This window comes from Oncorhynchus mykiss, chromosome 27 (assembly GCF_013265735.2).
Source record: "Oncorhynchus mykiss isolate Arlee chromosome 27, USDA_OmykA_1.1, whole genome shotgun sequence".
NCBI classification, from domain to species: Eukaryota; Metazoa; Chordata; class Actinopteri; order Salmoniformes; family Salmonidae; genus Oncorhynchus; species Oncorhynchus mykiss.
Genome location: NC_048591.1, coordinates 39,030,661 through 39,050,498, shown reverse-complemented (window position 1 = coordinate 39,050,498; position 19,838 = coordinate 39,030,661). Strand labels below are relative to the sequence as shown.

At 41.8% G+C, this 19,838-nt stretch overlaps 1 non-coding gene across 1 annotated transcript; it reads right to left on the bottom strand.

The window, feature by feature from the left end:
• Positions 1-10,873: 10,873 nt before the first annotated feature.
• Positions 10,874-10,926, bottom strand: LOC118944799. Its single transcript, XR_005040116.1, has one exon. It is a non-coding gene; the product is annotated as a U7 small nuclear RNA (small nuclear RNA).
• Positions 10,927-19,838: the final 8,912 nt, after the last annotated feature.

Sequence of the window (19,838 nt, the reverse complement as noted above, 5' to 3'; positions counted from 1 at the left end):
CACTAAAACAAGCACACTCCCACTAACTGCATTGACTGAGGTACTATTGACTATCTCCACAGCAGAGGGAGAGAAAGAGAGCGAGAGAAAGAGAGCGAGCGAGAGAGAGAGAGAGAGAGAGAGAGAGAGAGAGAGAGAGAGAGAGAGAGAGAGAGAGAGAAACAAGAAACGAGAGGCGAGAGAGTTGAGAGACACAAGAGAGTTGAGAGACAAAAATGAGGGACGAGAGATTTGAGAGAGAGAGTGAGACAGAGAGATAGCGAAATACAGAGTGACGAGAGAGTTGAGAGAGACGAGAGAAAGAAAATGAGAGAGAGAGAGAGAGAGAGAGAGACAGAGAGAGAGAGAGAGAGAGCGAGAGAGAGAGAGAGAGAGAACTAAGGCTAGCGAGAAGGGAGAAGAGACAGCTCTGTTCCAGAAAAGGATATCCCCATCTCCTCAACAAGATAAAACCCAGATCTGTGTTTCTGTAAATAAATAAAATAACTTAGCTTCAGCATCTACCCCAAGATGGTGCTATTCTATTAACAATACACTGTATTGATGATTTCAGTTTTTTCTTTACAATGACAATGTGTCAGAGGAGGCCACATCCAACCCAGGGAGGAGAGAGGGAACGAGGGACATAGGAGAACATTTTTTGATACAGAGTGAGGCTGCTAGCAGAGCATAATCTAGACTGTTTAACATACAACAAGTGCACAGAAACACACAGTATACAGTACATGCACAAGCTCATACAGACAACATTAGAAGATACATTTACACAGACCCACGTGTACAGTATACACAAACACAGTGAGGAGTACACACACATCAGAGACAAGCATGAACAGCCAGGTCACCCACAGTAGTGGAAAAAGTACCCAATGATCATACTTGAGTAAAAGTATCGATAACTTAATAGAAAATGCAAAAGTGAAAGTCACCCAGTAAAATACTACTTGAGTAAAAGACTGAAACTTTTTGGTTTTAAATATACTTAAGTACTTTACACCACTGGCCATCCGAGATACAATTGAGTATGCAACGTCGGGAGATGATGTGGAAACTAGCCACTAGGGGCAACAGTGATCGCTGTTACCTTCAAGTAGGTTTCGGGTTTTGCTAGGGCGTTGTGGACGAGGATGGCGGACAGGCGTTGCAAGTTCGAATCCAGCGATAGAACGTTACTTTTGAGATTTTAAACCTATTCCAAACCTTAACCATTCAGAGTTAATGCCTAACCTTAAGATTGTGGAGTTCATTCCTAAAATGAACCACAAACATGTTTGCAACAACTTTGAATTTTGATTTAATGAGAGACATTTCATCAACGTCTAATTCTGATGTGAGACTGTGGGAGGTTGTTGCACATGCAATCAGACCCATTAACCTTTTCCTTGTCCAAATCATCTACAGACCCATTAACCTTTTCCTTGTCCAAATCATCTATAGGCCCATGTGACGGGGAGGCAGGTATCCTAGTGGTTAGCGCGTTGGGCCTGTAACCGAAAGGACAGTAGATGTTTGAGTGACAGGTTAGCATTTTTTGTCATGAATCCTGTTCTGGAGGCATCTCTGCAGATTGGTCACTAGCTGGCACAGGCACAAAGTCATCAAATCTGAGTTGAACATTAACCCTAACCTTAACCACTAATGCCTAACCCTAAACTTAAATTTAGTGTTTCACATTTTACAATATAGCCAATTTTGACTTTGCAGCTGGCCTAGTTCTGTTCTGCCTCCAGGACAAGACTTATCACAATAAAGGTCAGCCTGCATGTGTAACAGGAGCAGATGTGCATGATAGACACATCTATGTTATAAATTGAATATACAATAGAGTTTAATGTGTGAAGAAAATATGTCACTGCTGACGTGAACATGACATTAGTGTTCTGGGGATATGACCATACAGTGGGTCTGTGGAAGAGATGCAACAATTAGTATGTGATTGTCATGAAATATAGGACATGCCTTCAGAGCATACCACAGGCAGGCTTGAGAAAACCATTAAAAGGAAACTCATGAATTAACTTTTGACAGTACAGTAACATCACATTGGACATCTTGGGAATACGGCTATACATGGGGTGTTTTAGAGTGACAGGGTGCATTATGAACAGCACTGAATATCAGTGGAATTCAACACAAGAGAACGTACAGTGTACATATGTGAAACATATGAGAAGGCCATAAGAATAGTATGCAAATAACATAAACCACTGCTGGTAACACACCATCAATGCAAACACTACCCTATCCAATCAATCTATATCTATCCCTTAGATACAGCAGCAACATAGAGAGGAATTGAATGATTTGTGGAGAATAAACAGTATACAGACAAGCCAATGGAGGGGAATCAATTTAGCATTGACTGAAACACAGAACGATACTGTCTCCAGTTACAACCTGCTGTAGCATGTGAATCCATGTACGATGAAAGTCAATAGAGTGGAATCCCCAAGGAACTGACAGGTAGCATGTGAACAAACAAATGACAGGTAGCATGTGAACAAGGAACTGACAGGTAACATGTGAACAAGGAACTGACAGGTAAGATGTGAACAAGGAACTGACAGGTAAGATGTGAACAAGGAACTGACAGGTAAGTTGTGAACAAGGAACTGACTGGTAAGATGTGAACAAGGAACTGACAGGTAGCATGTGAACAAGGAACTGACTGGTAAGATGTGAACAAGGAACTGACAGGTAAGATGTGAACAAGGAACTGACTGGTAAGATGTGAACAAGGAACTGACAGGTAAGATGTGAACAAGGAACTGACAGGTAAAATGTGAACAAGATATGGGAGGTGGGCAGATAAGCTCAGCAATGTAATGATCAGTATTGCAGATATGTCAGCTACATGCAGATCAGCTAGTAATTTATATACATTTTGAAAATCTGATAGTGTTTTCAGTAAAAAAAAAAAAATGCCATGTAGCAGTGTAGCTACCTATGGGAACTACACTCTATGGGAACTACACTCACTTTTGCAAAAATGAAAATGCAAAAATGAAATAAAAAATGGTTGAAGTAGGCAAGAGTTTTCATTTTTTGGCATCAGACCGGCCTAATTTTCACCTGAAACATCGTTTTTTGTGTTTAATAGGCTAAATTACACATCCTGTTAACTTCTGACTTCAGAGCGATCTGTTCTTGAGGTTAACTTCTGACTCCAGAGTGATCTGTTCTTGCTATTAACTTCTGACTCCAGAGTGATCTGTTCTTGCTATTAACTTCTGACTCCAGAGTGATCTGTTCTTGCTGTTAACTTCTGACTCCAGAGTGATCTGTCTTGCTATTCACTTCTGACTCCAGAGCGATCTGTTCTTGAGGTTAACTTAAGACTCCAGAGTGATCTGTTCTTGCTATTAACTTCTGACTCCAGAGTGATCTGTTCTTGCTGTTAACTTCTGACTCTAGAGTGATCTGTTCTTGCTGTTAACTTCTGACTCCAGAGCGATCTGTTCTTGAGGTTAACTTAAGACTCCAGAGTGATCTGTTCTTGCTATTAACTTCTGACTCCAGAGTGATCTGTTCTTGCTGTTAACTTCTGACTCTAGAGTGATCTGTTCTTGCTGTTAACTTCTGACTCTAGAGTGATCTGTTCTTGCTATTTGTAATCCATGAAATGTATTATATAGATCTGATGAGAAGTAGATTCAATGTTCCAAATGGTTCTTCAGCTGTCCTCATAGCAGAACCCCTTTGGTTCCAGGTAGAACCCGTTTGATTGCAGGTAGAACCCCTTTGCAGGTAGAACCCGTTCCACAGAGGGTTCTACATCTGGTTACACTCCAACATAACGAGGAGACAGTTATTAATAAGTAATCTGGTTACACTTCAACATAACGAGGAGACAGTTATTAATGAGTCATCTGGTTACACTTCAGCATAATGAGGAGACAGTTATTAATGAGTCATCTGGTTACACTTCAGCATAATGAGGAGACAGTTATTAATGAGTCATCTGGTTACACTTCAACATAACGAGGAGACAGTTATTAATGAGTCATCTGGTTACACTTCAGCATAATGAGGAGACAGTTATTAATGAGTCATCTGGTTACACTTCAGCATAACGAGGAGACAGTTATTAATGAGTCATCTGGTTACACTTCAACATAACGAGGAGACAGTAGTGAGACATGAATGATCAACTACCATGAACAACCTAGAAGCACCAACCTTTATCCTTCTGGGACCAGCAGTGACTTCATCTTATACAGTGCCTTCGGAAAGTATTCAGACCCCTTGAGTTTTTCCACATTTTGTCCTCAGCAATCTACACGGAAAAAACAGAAAAACGTTATTTACATAAGCATTCAGCCCTTTTGCTATGAGACTTGAAATTGAGACCAGGTGCATCCTGTTTCCGTTGATCATCCTTGAGATGTTTCTACAACTTGATTGGAGTTCACCTCTGGGAAATTCTATCAATTGGACATGATTGGAAAGGCACATATCTGTCTATATGAGATCCCACAGTTGACAGCGCATGTCAGAGCAAAAACCCAACCATGAGGTCCATGGAATTGTCCATAGAGTTCCTAGACAGGATTGTGCCGAGGCACAGATCTGGGGAAAGGTACCAAAACATTTCTGCAGCATTGAAGGTTCCCAAGAACACATTGGCCTCTATCATTCTTAAATGGAACATGTTTGGAACCAGCAAGACTCTTCCTAGAGCTGGCCGCCCGGCCAAACTGAGCAATCGGGGGAATGACCCTTAGCAGGAAGATAAATCCGATGGTCACTCTGACAGAGCTCTAGAGTTCCTCTGTGGAGATGGGAAAACCTTCCAGAAGGATAACCAGGAAGCTAGGCCACTTGGAGTTTACCAAAAGGCAACTAAAGACTCTCAGACCATGAGAAGCAAGATTGTCTGGTTGGATTAAACCAGCATTGAATTCCTTGGCCTGGAGCCAACCTGGCACCATCCCTATGGTGAAGCATGGTGGTGGCAGCATCATGCTGCGGGGATGTTATTCAGCGGCAGGGACTGGGAGACTAGTCAGGATCGAAGGCAAAGAGCAAAGTACAGAGGGAACCTTGATGAAATACACTGTATATCTGTGAATGGGCTTCAATTTACTGTGTGGTCAGGTTTATGTAAATAATGTCATGAGGTGTGTACTGTAAAATACATCATGTGACAGATTGATTTGATTGATTCAGTGATTTAGGGAGCCATTTAATGATATAAGATAATCTATGTGTTTCAGCCCACACGGAAGGGAGGTAGTGACACACTACCCATGCATGATGATAACTTATAAACCATGTTTGGCTCTCTCCATGTGTGTGTGTGTGTGTGTGTGTGTGTGTGTGTGTGTGTGTGTGTGTGTGTGTGTGTGTGTGTGTGCATGCGTGCGTGAGTGTGCATGCGTGAGTGTGTGTGATTGTGTCCCTCCAGGCTTTGCTATCTGCAATGCAGAGTTAAACCCCATCTGCTGCGCTCAGTCCTTAGGTCAGTCTCAGCTGTTGACCCCCCCCCCTTTAGCCAGGTTAGATAGGGGCGCCACATTGCCAACTCGACACAGCCCAGGAGTCCAAAGTCTAGGTCCTGTCATGTCAGAGGAGCTCTGGAGGCCCAATCTGGAGGCCCAATCTGGACAGACTAGAGTCCAGAGGTACAGTGTTCAGGACACAGCACATTGTATTCTGTTCTGGAGATTCCAGACCAGGTCAGCTTAGTCAAGTCATCCCCTGGAGACTTCAGACCAGGTCAGTTTAGTCAAATCATCCCCTGGAGATTTCAGACCAGGTCAGCTTAGTCAAATCATCTCCTGGAGACTTCAGACCAGGTCAGCTTAGTCAAATCATCCCCTGGAGACTTCAGACCAGGTCAGTTTAGTCAAATCATCCCCTGGAGACTTCAGACCAGGTCATTTTAGCCAAGTCATCTCCTGGAGATTCCAGACCAGGTCAGCTTAGTCAAATCATCCCCTGGAGACTTCAGACCAGGTCAGTTTAGTCAAATCATCCCCTGGAGACTTCAGACCAGGTCAGTTTAGTCAAATCATCCCCTGGAGACTTCAGACAAGGTCAGCTTAGTCAAATCATCCCCTGGAGACTTCAGACCAGGTCATTTTAGCCAAGTCATCTCCTGGAGATTCCAGACTAGGTCAGCTTAGTCAAGTCATCTCCTGGAGACTCCAAACCGGGGCACACACTCAGATGCCAGACTTAGGGCAATTTCTAACGTATTTCATTCAATCTATGGACACTTAACACCTTCAGATTGGTTTGAAATCGTACAGTACTTCACGGCCTGACAGTCGGAACGAGATGAAAAGGCTCAGTGTTCACTCAGTACCCATCATATAGACACTAAAGGAAATGTCAGCGTCGTTACATCAAAGAGAGACTCATTCCCTCTGTCAATCAGACTATTTAACCTGAGAAAGCTTCCACAGCCCTCCCGCTGGGCACACACTGGTTGAATCAACGTTGTTTCCACGTCATTTCAATGACATTTCATTGAACCAACGTGGAGTAGACGTTAAATGAACGTCTGTGCCCAGTGGGCTCCTTCAGTCCATAGTGAACAGTTATCCACATAGGAGTTGTGTATAAAAGCATTCATGAGATTAAAGAGAACCTGTCCATCACAACGTACTCTACTTTAGTTTAGGTGAACTAATCCTTATGAATACAAAGTTATTTAGTGCCTCAATAGTAGAGTCCCACTCCCCCTGTCTTCCCTACATGTCTGATTTAAACTTGACAGAGTACATTATGTAGATTTACTATAAAAAAATACATTTGGTTTTCATAAAAGCATTTTGCTGTCTGACTAGACGGGAAAAATGTATGTGAAAAATACATGATTTAAATGAAGTAAGAACTGTTTTCTTTGCTTAATATTGATATTTCTTTCCATCTTAAAGGTCAGGTCAATTTAGTTCTAGTTGAGTACGTTGTCATTTTTCAGAACCATTCCATCCTACATCCTCTCCCCCTTTCTCTCCATCCTACATCCTCTCCCCCTTTCTCTCCATCCTACATCCTCTCCCCCTTTCTCTCATTACTCTAACCTCTCCCCCTTTCTCTCCTTCCTCCATCCTCTCCCACTCTCTCTCCATCCATCCTCTCCCCCTTTTTCTCCATCCTACATCCTCTCCCCCTTTCTCTCCATCCCACATCCTCTCCCCCTTTCTCTCATTACTCTAACCTCTCCCCCTTTCTCTCCTTCCTCCATCCTCTCCCACTCTCTCTCCATCCATCCTCTCCCCCTTTCTCTCCATCCTACATCCTCTCCCCCTTTCTCTCCATCCTACATCCTCTCCCCCTTTATGTCATTACTCCATCCTCTCCCCCTTTCTCTCCTTCCATCCTCTCCCCCTTTCTCTCCATCCTACATCCTCTCCCCCTTTCTCTTCATACTACATCCTCTCCCCCTTTCTCTCATTACTCCATCCTCTCCCCCGATCTCTCATTACTCCATCCTCTCCCCCTTTCTCTCCATCCTACATCCTCTCCCCTTTCTGTCATTACTCCATCCTCTCCCCCTTTCTCTCCTTCCATCCTCTCCCCCTTTCTCTCCATCCTACATCCTCTCCCCCTTTCTCTTCATACTACATCCTCTCCCCCTTTCTCTCCTCCCTCCATCTTCTCCCCCTTTCTCTCCATCCATCCTCTCCCCCTTTCTCTCATTACTCTAACCTCTCCCCCTTTCTCTCCATCCATCCTCTCCCCCTTTCTCTCATTACTCTAACCTCTCCCCCTTTCTCTCCTCCCTCCATCCTCTCCCCCTTTCTCTCATTACTCCATCCTCTCCCACTCTCTCTCCATCCATCCTCTCCCCCTTTCTCTCCATCCATCCTCTCCCCCTTTCTCTCCATCCTACATCCTCTCCCCATTTCTCTCTATCCTACATCCTTTCCCCCTTTCTCTCCATCCTCCATCCTCTCCCCCTTTCTCTCCTTCCTCCATCCTCTCCCCCTTTCTCTCCATCCATCCTCTCCCCCTTTCTCTCCATCCATCCTCTCCCCCTTTCTCTCCATCCTACATCCTCTCCCCATTTCTCTCTATCCTACATCCTTTCCCCCTTTCTCTCTATCCTACATCCTTTCCCCCTTTCTCTCTATCCTACATCCTTTCCCTTTTTTTCTCCTTCTTCCATCCTCTCCCTTTTTCTCTCCTTCCTCCATCCTCTCTCCCTTTCTCTCCTTCCTCCATCCTCTCCCCCTTTGTCTCCATCCATCTTCTCCCTCTTTCTCTCCTTCCTCCATCCTCTCTCCCTTTCTCTCCATCCTCATCCACTCCCCCTTTCTCTAAATCCTACACCCTCTCCCCCTTTCTCTTCATACTACATCCTCTCCCCCTTTCTCTCATTACTCCATCCTCTCCCCCGATCTCTCATTACTCCATCCTCTCCCCCTTTCTCTCCATCCTACATCCTCTCCCCTTTCTGTCATTACTCCATCCTCTCCCCCTTTCTCTCCTTCCATCCTCTCCCCCTTTCTCTCCATCCTACATCCTCTCCCCCTTTCTCTTCATACTACATCCTCTCCCCCTTTCTCTCCTCCCTCCATCTTCTCCCCCTTTCTCTCCATCCATCCTCTCCCCCTTTCTCTCATTACTCTAACCTCTCCCCCTTTCTCTCCATCCATCCTCTCCCCCTTTCTCTCATTACTCTAACCTCTCCCCCTTTCTCTCCTCCCTCCATCCTCTCCCCCTTTCTCTCATTACTCCATCCTCTCCCACTCTCTCTCCATCCATCCTCTCCCCCTTTCTCTCCATCCATCCTCTCCCCCTTTCTCTCCATCCTACATCCTCTCCCCATTTCTCTCTATCCTACATCCTTTCCCCCTTTCTCTCCATCCTCCATCCTCTCCCCCTTTCTCTCCTTCCTCCATCCTCTCCCCCTTTCTCTCCATCCATCCTCTCCCCCTTTCTCTCCATCCATCCTCTCCCCCTTTCTCTCCATCCTACATCCTCTCCCCATTTCTCTCTATCCTACATCCTTTCCCCCTTTCTCTCTATCCTACATCCTTTCCCCCTTTCTCTCTATCCTACATCCTTTCCCTTTTTTTCTCCTTCTTCCATCCTCTCCCTTTTTCTCTCCTTCCTCCATCCTCTCTCCCTTTCTCTCCTTCCTCCATCCTCTCCCCCTTTGTCTCCATCCATCTTCTCCCTCTTGCTCTCCTTCCTCCATCCTCTCTCCCTTTCTCTCCATCCTCATCCACTCCCCTTTTCTCTAAATCCTACACCCTCTCCCCCTTTCTCTCCTTCCTCCATTCTCCATCCTCTGCCTCTCCTTTTTCCATCCTCTCCCTCTTTCTTTCTTTCTCTCCATCCTCATCATCTCCCCCTTTCTCTCCATCCTCTATCCTCTCACTCTTTCTTTCTCTCCATCCTCCATCATCTTCCTTCTTTCTTTCTCTCCTTCCATCCTCTCCCCCTTTCTCTCCTTCCTCCATCCTCTCCCCCTTTCTCTCCTTCCTCCATCCTCTCCATATTTCTCTCCTTACTCCATTCTCTCCCTCTTTCTTTCTCTCCTTCCTCCATCCTCTCCCCCTTTCTCTCCTTACTCCATTCTCTCCCTCTTTCTTTCTCTCCATCCTTCATCCTCTCCCCACCTTTATCTCCATCCTCCATCCTCTCCCTCCTCCATCCTCTCCCCACCTTTCTCTCCATCCTTCATCCTCTCTCCACCTTTCTCTCCATCCTTCATCCTCTCTCCCCCTTTCTCTGCTTCCTCCATCCTCTCCCCCTTTCTCTGCTTCCTCCATCCTCTCCCCCTTTCTCTCCACCCTCCATCCTCTCCATATTTCTCTCCTTCCTCCATTCTCTCACTCTTTCTTTCTCTCCATCCTTCATCCTCTCCCCACCTTTCTCTCCATCCTCCATCCTCTCCCCACCTTTCTCTCCATCCTCCATCCTCTCCCCACCTTTCTCTCCATCCTTCATCCTCTCCCCACCTTTCTCTCCATTCTCCATCCTCTCACTCTTTCTTTCTCTCCATCCTTCATCCTCTCCCCACCTTTCTCTCCATCCTCCATCCTCTCCCCACCTTTCTCTCCATCCATCCTCTCCCCACCTTTCTCTCCATTCTCCATCCTCTCACTCTTTCTTTCTCTTCATCCTCCATCCTCTCCCCGCCTTTTTCTCCTTCGTCCATCCTCTCCCCCTTTCTTTCTCTCTATCCTCTCCCCACCTTTCTCTCCTTCCTCCGTCCTCTCCATCCTCACCCACTTTCTCTCCATCCTCCATCCTGTCAACTCTGTCATTCTGCTCACTATAAAGCTTTCCATAAAAACAGCAGACCACTAAGAGAGGAGAGGTTGGAATGATGGATGGGAGTGGAAAGGGTTGAGGAAAGGAAGATTGAGTCCCTGATGGGTAATATGTGGTCTTCCCCTCTGGCATGGCTCTTGACCCTGGTTGCTCCTGAAAGGCTGAACGGTTAGGAATATTTAATGTGGGAAATTGAAATGTTTGAGATGTTAAAAATGCAGAGCAGTAATGGTTGGTGGATGTCAGCATTAGGAACAAGGGAAAGTAAAGGAAAGACAATTCATTACTCACACACCTACCACATATCCTCATACTCACATAGGCTATCATACAGGAATACTATAGTATACTATGGTATACTGTAAATATTATAGTATTCAGTGTAGTGTTTTTGCGGACTAAAGTCTACAAAAACACTACATTGAATACTGTAGTATTTACTGTAGTATATGTTAGTATTAACAGTTAACTACAGTATAAATACTGTAGTAAAATAAAACTTGAGTATGTACTACAGTCATTTATGTAGTGTTTCTGCAGATTGTCGTACACTGTAGTATTTAATGTAGTGATTTTTGTGGACATTACTGTAGTATTTACTATAGTGTTTCTGCTTGATTATCTTTGACATAGAAGTTAAGGCTTTCTCCTTCAGGAAACCTACTGGAGAAATACTAAAAGAGCCTATTTCCATAACCTGTAGTGTTTAGTAGGAGAGTTGTTCAATTTGTAATTGAAAAAGTGTAAAGAACTGTTTGTAGATGCCAATAGTCAGTAATATACAGTAAGTGAGGTGTGTTGATGTTGTGTGGGATGTGAGGTTGTGTTTGTATCAGTCTGGCTTTGACTGGAGAATGATTGACAGGGGTATTTTGGTGGCCTATTGTGCTACCTGTACTGTCTTCTTGAGTGATGGGTTGTGGAAGGCTTTGTTTTGATATGTCTGTCCTATGATTACGACTATTATTATCATTATTATTATTATCAGTATGATGATGATGATGATTATTATTATGATTATTATTATTGCTTGTCTGTCTTTGATGGTTTTGATTCCAGATTTCTGATGAATGTTTTAGTTGGTGATGTGTATAAGTGGAGGTAATCTGAATGCCAGTTTTATTTCTCGATTCTGGATTCTTTGCAGTCGGTTAATTTGTGGTGTGGAGGCTGTGATCCAGGTGGGTAGTGTGTGTTCAAAGAGTGATCTGATGTAGCTAAAATATACTTCCATATGCTGCTCAGTGTTTCCTTCCACAAAGTGCTTTTAAGTGACTCATCCTCTCCTGTCATTCTCTCTCGATGTTCACAATATGGGTTGTGCACAACATGTTGCTCTGAAAATATAACCTTCAGGAACTTGGCTTATTTTTCCATTTTTATTGTTTCATTTGGCTTGAGGTTTTGTGTTTCTGGTGAATAAGATGCACTGTGTTTTTTTAGGGTTTAGTTTCACTCGTTTGACCACGTTGAATCTGTTCTATAGGGAGTTATTTTTGGAGGCTAGTCTGTGGACACTTGTAGCTGCTACAGTAGCAGAAGTAATTTTCCAATTGTGCTTCCTGTCCAACAGAGAGTGGGGAGTAGTACTGTACATGTCTGAAATGTAGATTATGAATAGAAGTGGGTTTCGGACTGCACCTTGGGGGACTCCTGCTTCTGAGCTGAATTGTGGAGAGATGGCTGTGGAGACCTTGACTTTGTTTTTGGCGGTTATGGATTTTTCTGATTGAGTGTGGGAGCTGGAGGTTGTTATCTGCTAGTCTGTGGAGTAGTCTTGTTGTGTCACATTTTTTTATAATCAAATTCCTTTTCTACGACAAAGGAAAACAACAAGAGTTTTTTCTTTATTTAAACAATTCTTAATATGTCTTCTGATAGTTTTAAAATATTGTCTGTTGTTGATCTGTTTCTTCAGAAGCTTGCCTGGACTACTCACTGTCTTCTACATGGCAGCTTATTCTGGAGATGAGCACTCTTTCAAATATTTTCACCACATGGCTGAGAAGGCTGATTGGGCGATAGCTTGAAACATTCTTTGGGGTTTGTCATATTTGTGGATCATGGTGAAGAGGGCTGTTTTCCAGGGTTATGGGAAGTGGCCGTGATTGAGACATAAGATGAAGAGGTTGGAGAGGAGGTGCAGGTGTTCATCAGTTGCTAGTTTTCATAGTGTGGTGTCAATGTTGTCTTCTCCAGGTGCTTTTCTTTTCATTTTCTTAAAGGTGAGTCTTGATTTCTGTGATTGTTACAGCTCAGTGAGTGGCTGGTCTGCTGGAGCCAGGAGAGAGGTCTGTGTCGGATGACAGGTGAGTGGTGCGTTTGTGATTGTTACAGCATGGATGAGTTGGTGGTCTGCTGGAGCCAGGAGAGAGGTCTGTGTCGGATGACAGGTGAATGGGGTTGATTTTTGTATTTCTCTTTCTACAATTGTTTTCCATTCTGGGTCAAAGTTGGGGTCGTTGGAGCAGGAGTGCAGATTTTGTAGATGGGTTTTGAACAGTATGACCTTTTCTTCATTATTCTCTATGAGTTGACCTTGGGACCTTAGTGTGGATATTGTGTTGCTCTTTCTGTTTCCATTAATAGTCTGTATTGTCTGCCAGAAGGTGCGTGGGTTGGAGTCTTTGTCAAGCTGTTTGTAGAATGTTGTCCATTTATTCTGCTTTTGCAGGGTGAGTTGTTGCTTTATGTGATCCTGGAGCCGGTCTATTTCTGTTTTGGTGTGGTCTCCATGTATTATCTCCTTGATTTTCTCTTAGATAAGGCAGAGGAGTTGATTTGGGAGATGTTGTTGTGGTGGCCCGATGGTGGCTAGAGGGATGATCTCTAAACCCTGTAGGTAACACAATATGTGACACGATTCAGGAAACTAGGCGTATGTCATAAGTCACGACTTTACAGGAGAGCCGTTTGAACGTAAAAAAAAAAATAATAATCTAAATGTGTATTTGGGCAGAAATGCCTTCTCGAACATGTGAACTTTCATGTGCCTTATTATCAAACTTGTATGCCATCGGTAAATATGAATAAAACTGTTAAATTACAGTTTTCTCAAAAGCGAGTTTCCAAGTTGATCATCTTTCCAAGCAGAATTGCTTTCCCCTTGTTTCCTCAAATGCAGTGTATGATATACAATTCCTTTACTTTTATCCAATGTAAAAAACAGAAGTTCAAATTTGACTAAATAAGACCGAATCCAGGTGAGGATTCACATATATGATCTATACTTGTCACACAGGTTTCTCACTTGTGGGAGGCACAAATTGTGACATGGGGGAGGGGAATGGACAGATAAATGCAAATTAAATAATGTAGTATGGTAACACTTTTTTTCTAACACCAATCGATATAACACATTAAGACACGGTCGTAAGCATGTCATAATATGTCACAACAGCTGAAGTAACCTGTAAATATATTTCTTGCATTTTCCTTCTCCGAATGGGCGCTCATTAGAATGCCTGACTCTGTATTTACGGAAGCTTAGCTTTATAAGGTCCGATAGAGACCCCATCCTTTAAGATGCTGCATTTACAATAGCATAGCTTCATAAGGTCTAACCGCCGTCAATGAAAAGAAGAATTTGTTCTTAACTGACTTGCCTATTTAAATAAAGGTAAAATAAAAAATTAAAATTAACATTAGCTAATTCAGCGCTAGACTCTAGCTAGCCTACCATAGCTAGCTAGTTGTTGTTATGGGTTTTTGTTTTACGTTTAATACATAAGCCTCTTCTATCATTTTTTGTACATTTAGCACTGTATACACCGTATAGAGTGAATCAGCTGTACTGTTGTTGCCTCAGCAAGGCATGGTTGTATTTAGTAGTTTTGCAAAACACCATCTTTAGTGACAGGGTAGCTAACGTTAGTTAAGGAAACACTAACTAGATGGTAGCTAACATTAGCTAAAGAAGCACTAACTAGATGGTAGTGAACGTTAGCTAAAGAAACTCTAACTAGATGGTAGTTAACTGTTAGCGAACTAGCTAGGTAGCGACATGAACAGTTTAGAACTAGCTTTAGCTATTTTATGAAAATGGGATCATCATGTGTTTGAGAATCTGTGAAAGTGTTTTGCTGTTGCCATAAGGTATTTGGTATGCAGTTTTAGTTTTCAGCTTCCTTTAGTGGTGTCACTGCCTTGTAGCATACTCTATTCCGATTGCTGTTCTTCACTTGTATATTTCAGAGAAAGTAATGCATTTGCTGCATCCAGGACTGAAAGTGAAGACCTTGAGGGAGGCTGCAGAAACAAACGTCAAACGAAAGGACACTTCTTGGCATGGTGAAAAAACTCAATTGTTGAAATGAATTATTTTACAGTCATGTTTTTTTTTCCATCGTATTTTGTATAACTTGTAGAAAATACACTTTATGAAGCATTCTGACCATCTTGTGTCACTTTACTTGGACTAAGAAAATACACTCTATGACGCATTATGACCATCCTGTGTCACTTTACTTGGACTAAGAAAATACACTTTATGAAGCATTCTGACCATCCTGTGTCACTTTCCTTGGACTAAGAAAATACACTTTATGACACTGTCAAGATGCATTATGACATCATAATCATATAAGCCAGGTATGCCTATCACGTACATGACCTTATGTCAGTCCTGAAATCTGCTCCAGCATTCATCCCAGTTATTGGCAACAGAGCGCTGGAGTAGGTTCATGTCGGACATAAATGTGTGCGCAATTACAATGACAATGCAATATGGTCTATTTCATAAAAGATGATATAACATAAACATACTGTTCACACATAGGCTATGGTGTAATGAAATGGTTGGCCTTGCGTGGTAGGTTTTGTTGGTTATGTAGGTGTCATGTAGATGTCATAACCAGCCATAAAATAACGCAATAAATGTCACAGGTCTACTGTACATATGTGCCATGACAGTGTTTTGCCCATATTATGACAGGTTATGACAAGTTATGTCAGCTGCTATGTCATATTATGGTTATGTCATGGTTATTACCTTGCCATAATGAGTTATGTCTCTAGGTGTCAAATAAAGTGTTCCAAAAACGTAGTTTTTTTGGCACACATTACTGGAGTGATTATTATAGTGTTGTTTAGGCACACATTACTGGAGTGATTATTATAGTGTTGTTTAGGCACACATTACTGGAGTGATTATTATAGTGTTGTTTAGGCACACATTACTGGAGTGATTATTATAGTGTTGTTTAGGCACACATTACTGGAGTGATTATTATAGTGTTGTTTAGGCACACATTACTGGAGTGATTATTATAGTGTTTTTTTGGCACACATTACTGGAGTGATTATTATAGTGTTGTTTAGGCACACATTACTGGAGTGATTATTATAGTGTTGTTTAGGCACACATTACTGGAGTGATTATTATAGTGTTGTTTAGGCACACATTACTGGAGTGATTATTATAGTGTTGTTTAGGCACACATTACTGGAATGATTATTATAGTGTTGTTTAGGCACACATTACTGGAGTGATTATTATAGTGTTGTTTAGGCACACATTACTGGAGTGATTATTATAGTGTTGTTTAGGCACACATTACTGGAGTGATTATTATAGTGTTTTTTTTGGTGTGGATAATACTGTAGTATTTACCATAGTATTTTAGAGTATACTACAATGTTCTGTAGTAAGTACTACACATGGCAGAGGGATTCGACAGTGTGTAGTGTAGTATTCTACAGTATACTACAGTTTACTACAGAATTCTATAGTAAGTACTGTAGTATTCTACAGTGAACTGTAGTATTTCTTCATGTGGGTACTCACACACGCAAACCACCTATCCTCAGATCAACTCTCAGGCTTAATGTGGATGAGCTGTAGTGGTGTGTAGTATGCTTGTGTGTGTATTTGTCTAGTGTCTCTCTGTGTTCCTGTTTTCAAGAGAGGAAAGCAGCTACCCTCCACAGCCCTCTGTTATCATAAGTCCAACGCTGTGTGCGGAATTGACCTTGTCTCGTAAGCAAGGTTACTGACTGAACAAAATAATACCGTCCGTCCGTCACTCATTCATACACACTGCCTCGTGTTTCTGTATAGCAGCTCTGCTGTTAAATAACAACCTAACCCTAAGTCTTAACCAGTGTTCCTTTACACAGTAGTTAACCATCATCATCATCATCATCATCATCATCATCATCATCATCATCATCAACATCATCATCATCATCGTCATCATCATCAGCATAATCTTCATCTTCATCATCAGCATCATTATCATCATCATCACCATCATCATCAGCATCATCATCATCATCATCATCATCATCATCAGCAGCAGCATCATCAGCAGCATCATCAGCATCATCATCATCATCAGCAGCAGCATCATCATCAGCAGCATCATCAGCATCATCAGCATAATCTTCATCTTCATCTTCATCTTGGCTGTTGTTATCTGGTTGGTGCTTATTCAAATAAAAGCCTCACTCCTCCCTAACTGAGATACCTACTGCAACCCTCATCCTCCACATTCAACAACCGCTCTGCCAGTCATATTCTGTTAAAGGTCCCCAAAGCACACACAATGCTTGGTCGCTCCTCTTGTCAGTTCACTGCAGCTAGCGAATGGAATGAGCTGCAACAAACAAAATCAACACTCAAACTGGATAGTTTTATTTCCATCTCTACATACGAAGACTCAGTCATGGACACTCGTAATGACACTTGCGGCTTCTTCACGTGATACACTGTTGTCTCTACCTTTTGCCCTTTGTCCTATTGTCTGTGCCTAACAATGTTTGTACCATGTTTGTTCTGCTACCATATTGTGCAGCTGCCATGTTGTGTTGCTACCATGTTGGTGTCATGTTGTGTTGCTATTATGTTGTGTTGTCTTTCTTTATGTAATGTGTGGAGTCTCTCTTTATGTAGCATTGTGGAGTCTCTATTTATGTAGTGTTATGGTATCACTATTTATGTAGTGTTGTGGAGTCTCTATTTATGTAGTGTTATGGAGTCTCCATGTAGTGTTGTGGAGTCTCTATGTAGTGTTGTGGAGTCTCTCTTTATGTAGTGTTGTGGTGTCTCTCTTGCCAGTCTCTCTTTATGTAGTGTTGTGGTGTCTCTCTTTATGTAGTGTTGTGGTGTCTCTATTTATGTAGTGTTGTGGAGTCTCTATTTATGTAGTGTTATGGAGTCTCTATGTAGTGTTGTGGAGTCTCTATTAATGTAGTGTTGTAGTGTCTCTCTTTATGTAGTGTTGTGGAGTCTCTATGTAGTGTTGTGTAGTCTATATTTATGTAGTTTGTAGTGTCTCTCTTTATGTAGTGTTGTAGTGTCTCTCTTTATGTAGTGTTGTAGTGTCTCTCTTTATGTAGTGTTGTAGCGTCTCGCTTTATGTAGTGTTGTAGTGTCTCTCTTTATGTAGTGTTGTAGTGTCTCTCTTTATGTAGTGTTGTAGCGTCTCTCTTTATGTAGTGTTGTAGTGTCTCTCTTTATGTAGTGTTGTAGTGTCTCTCTTTATGTAGTGTTGTGGTGTCTCTATTTATGTATTGTTGTCTAGTCTTTCTTTATGTAGTGCTGTAGTGTCTCTTTTTATGTAGTGTTGTGTAGTCTCTATGTAGTGTTGTGTAGTCTCTCTTTATGTAGTGTTGTAGTGTCTCTCTTTATGTATTGTTGTGGTGTCTCTATTTATGTATTGTTGTCTAGTCTTTCTTTATGTAGTGTTGTGGAGTCTCTCTTTATGTAGTGTTGTGGAGTCTCTATTTATGTAGTGTTGTGGAGTCTCTATGTAGTGTTGTGGAGTCTCTTTTTATGTATTGTTGTCTAGTCTCTATGTAGTGTTGTGTAGTCTCTCTTTATGTAGTGTTGTAGTGTCTCTCTTTATGTATTGTTGTGGAGTCTCTATTTATGTAGTGTTGTGGAGTCTCTATGTAGTGTTGTCTAGTCTTTCTTTATGTAGTGTTGTAGTGTCTCTCTTTATGTAGTGTTGTGGAGTCTCTATGTAGTGTTGTCTAGTCTTTCTTTATGTAGTGTTGTAGTGTCTCTCTTTATGTAGTGTTGTGGTGTCTCTATTTATGTATTCTTGTGTAGTCTCTATGTAGTGTTGTGTAGTCTCTCTTCATGTAGTTTTGTAGTGCCTCTCTTTATGTATTGTTGTGGAGTCTCTATTTATGTAGTGTTGTATTGTCAGTCTTTATGTAGTGTTGTGGAGTCTATTTATGTAGTGTTGTGGAGTCTCTCTTTATGAAGTGTTGTAGTGTCTCTCTTTATGTAGTGTTGTGGAGTCTCTATGTAGTGTTGTGTAGTCTCTCTTCATGTAGTTTTGTAGTGCCTCTCTTTATGTATTGTTGTGGAGTCTCTATTTATGTAGTGTTGTATTGTCAGTCTTTATGTAGTGTTGTGGAGTCTATTTATGTAGTGTTGTAGTGTCTCTCTTTATGTAGTGTTGTAGTGTCTCTCTTTATGTAGTGTTGTGGAGTCTCTATGTAGTGTTGTCTAGTCTTTCTTTATGTAGTGTTGTAGTGTCTCTCTTTATGTAGTTTTGTGGTGTCTCTATTTATGTATTCTTGTGTAGTCTCTATGTAGTGTTGTGTAGTCTCTCTTCATGTAGTTTTGTAGTGCCTCTCTTTATGTATTGTTGTGGAGTCTCTATTTATGTAGTGTTGTATTGTCAGTCTTTATGTAGTGTTGTGGAGTCTATTTATGTAGTGTTGTGGAGTCTCTCTTTATTTCTCAATGTTTTGTCTCTCTTATGTAGTGTTGTGGTGTCTCTCTTTATGCAGTATTTTGGTATCTCTGTTTATGTATTTCCATGGTGTCTCTCTTTGTGCAATGGTGTGGTGTCTCGTATGTAGTTTTTTGGAGTCTCGGTTTATGTATTTTTGTGGTGTCTCTCTTTATTTAGTGGTGTGGTGTCTCTCTTTACGTAGTGTTGTGGTGTCTCTCTTTATTTAGTGGTGTGGTGTCTCTCTTTACGTAGTGTTGTGGTGTCTCTCTTTACTTAGTGTTGTGGTGTCTCTCATTATGTAGTGTTGTGGTGTCTCTCGTTATGTAGTGTTGTGGTGTCTCTCTTTATGTAGTGTTGTAGTGTCTCTCTTTACATAGTGTTGTGGTGTCTCTCATTATGTAGTGTTGTGGTGTCTCTCGTTATGTAGTGTTGTGGTGTCTCTCGTTATGTAGTGTTGTGGTGTCTCTCTTTATGGAGTATTTTGGTATCTCTGTTTATGTATTTCCATGGTGTCTCTCTTTGTGCAATGGTGCGGTGTCTCTTATTTAGTGGTGTGGTGTCTCTCTTTATGTAGTGTTGTGGTGTCTCTCATTATGTAGTGTTGTGGAGTCTCTCGTTATGTAGTGTTGTGGTGTCTCTCGTTATGTAGTGTTGTGGTGTCTCTCTTTATGTAGTATTTTGGAATCTCTGTTTATGTATTTCCATGGTGTCTCTCTTTGTGTAATGGTGCGGTGTCTCTTATTTAGTTTTGTGGTGTCTCTCTTTATTTAGTGTTGTGGTGTCTCTCGTTATGTAGTGTTGTGGTTTCTCTCGTTATGTAGTGTTGTGGTGTCTCTCTTCTAAAGTTTTTTGGCGTTGTCATTATCAATTCCATGTTGGCGGTTGTTATTATTACCCACATCTTGGCTGTTG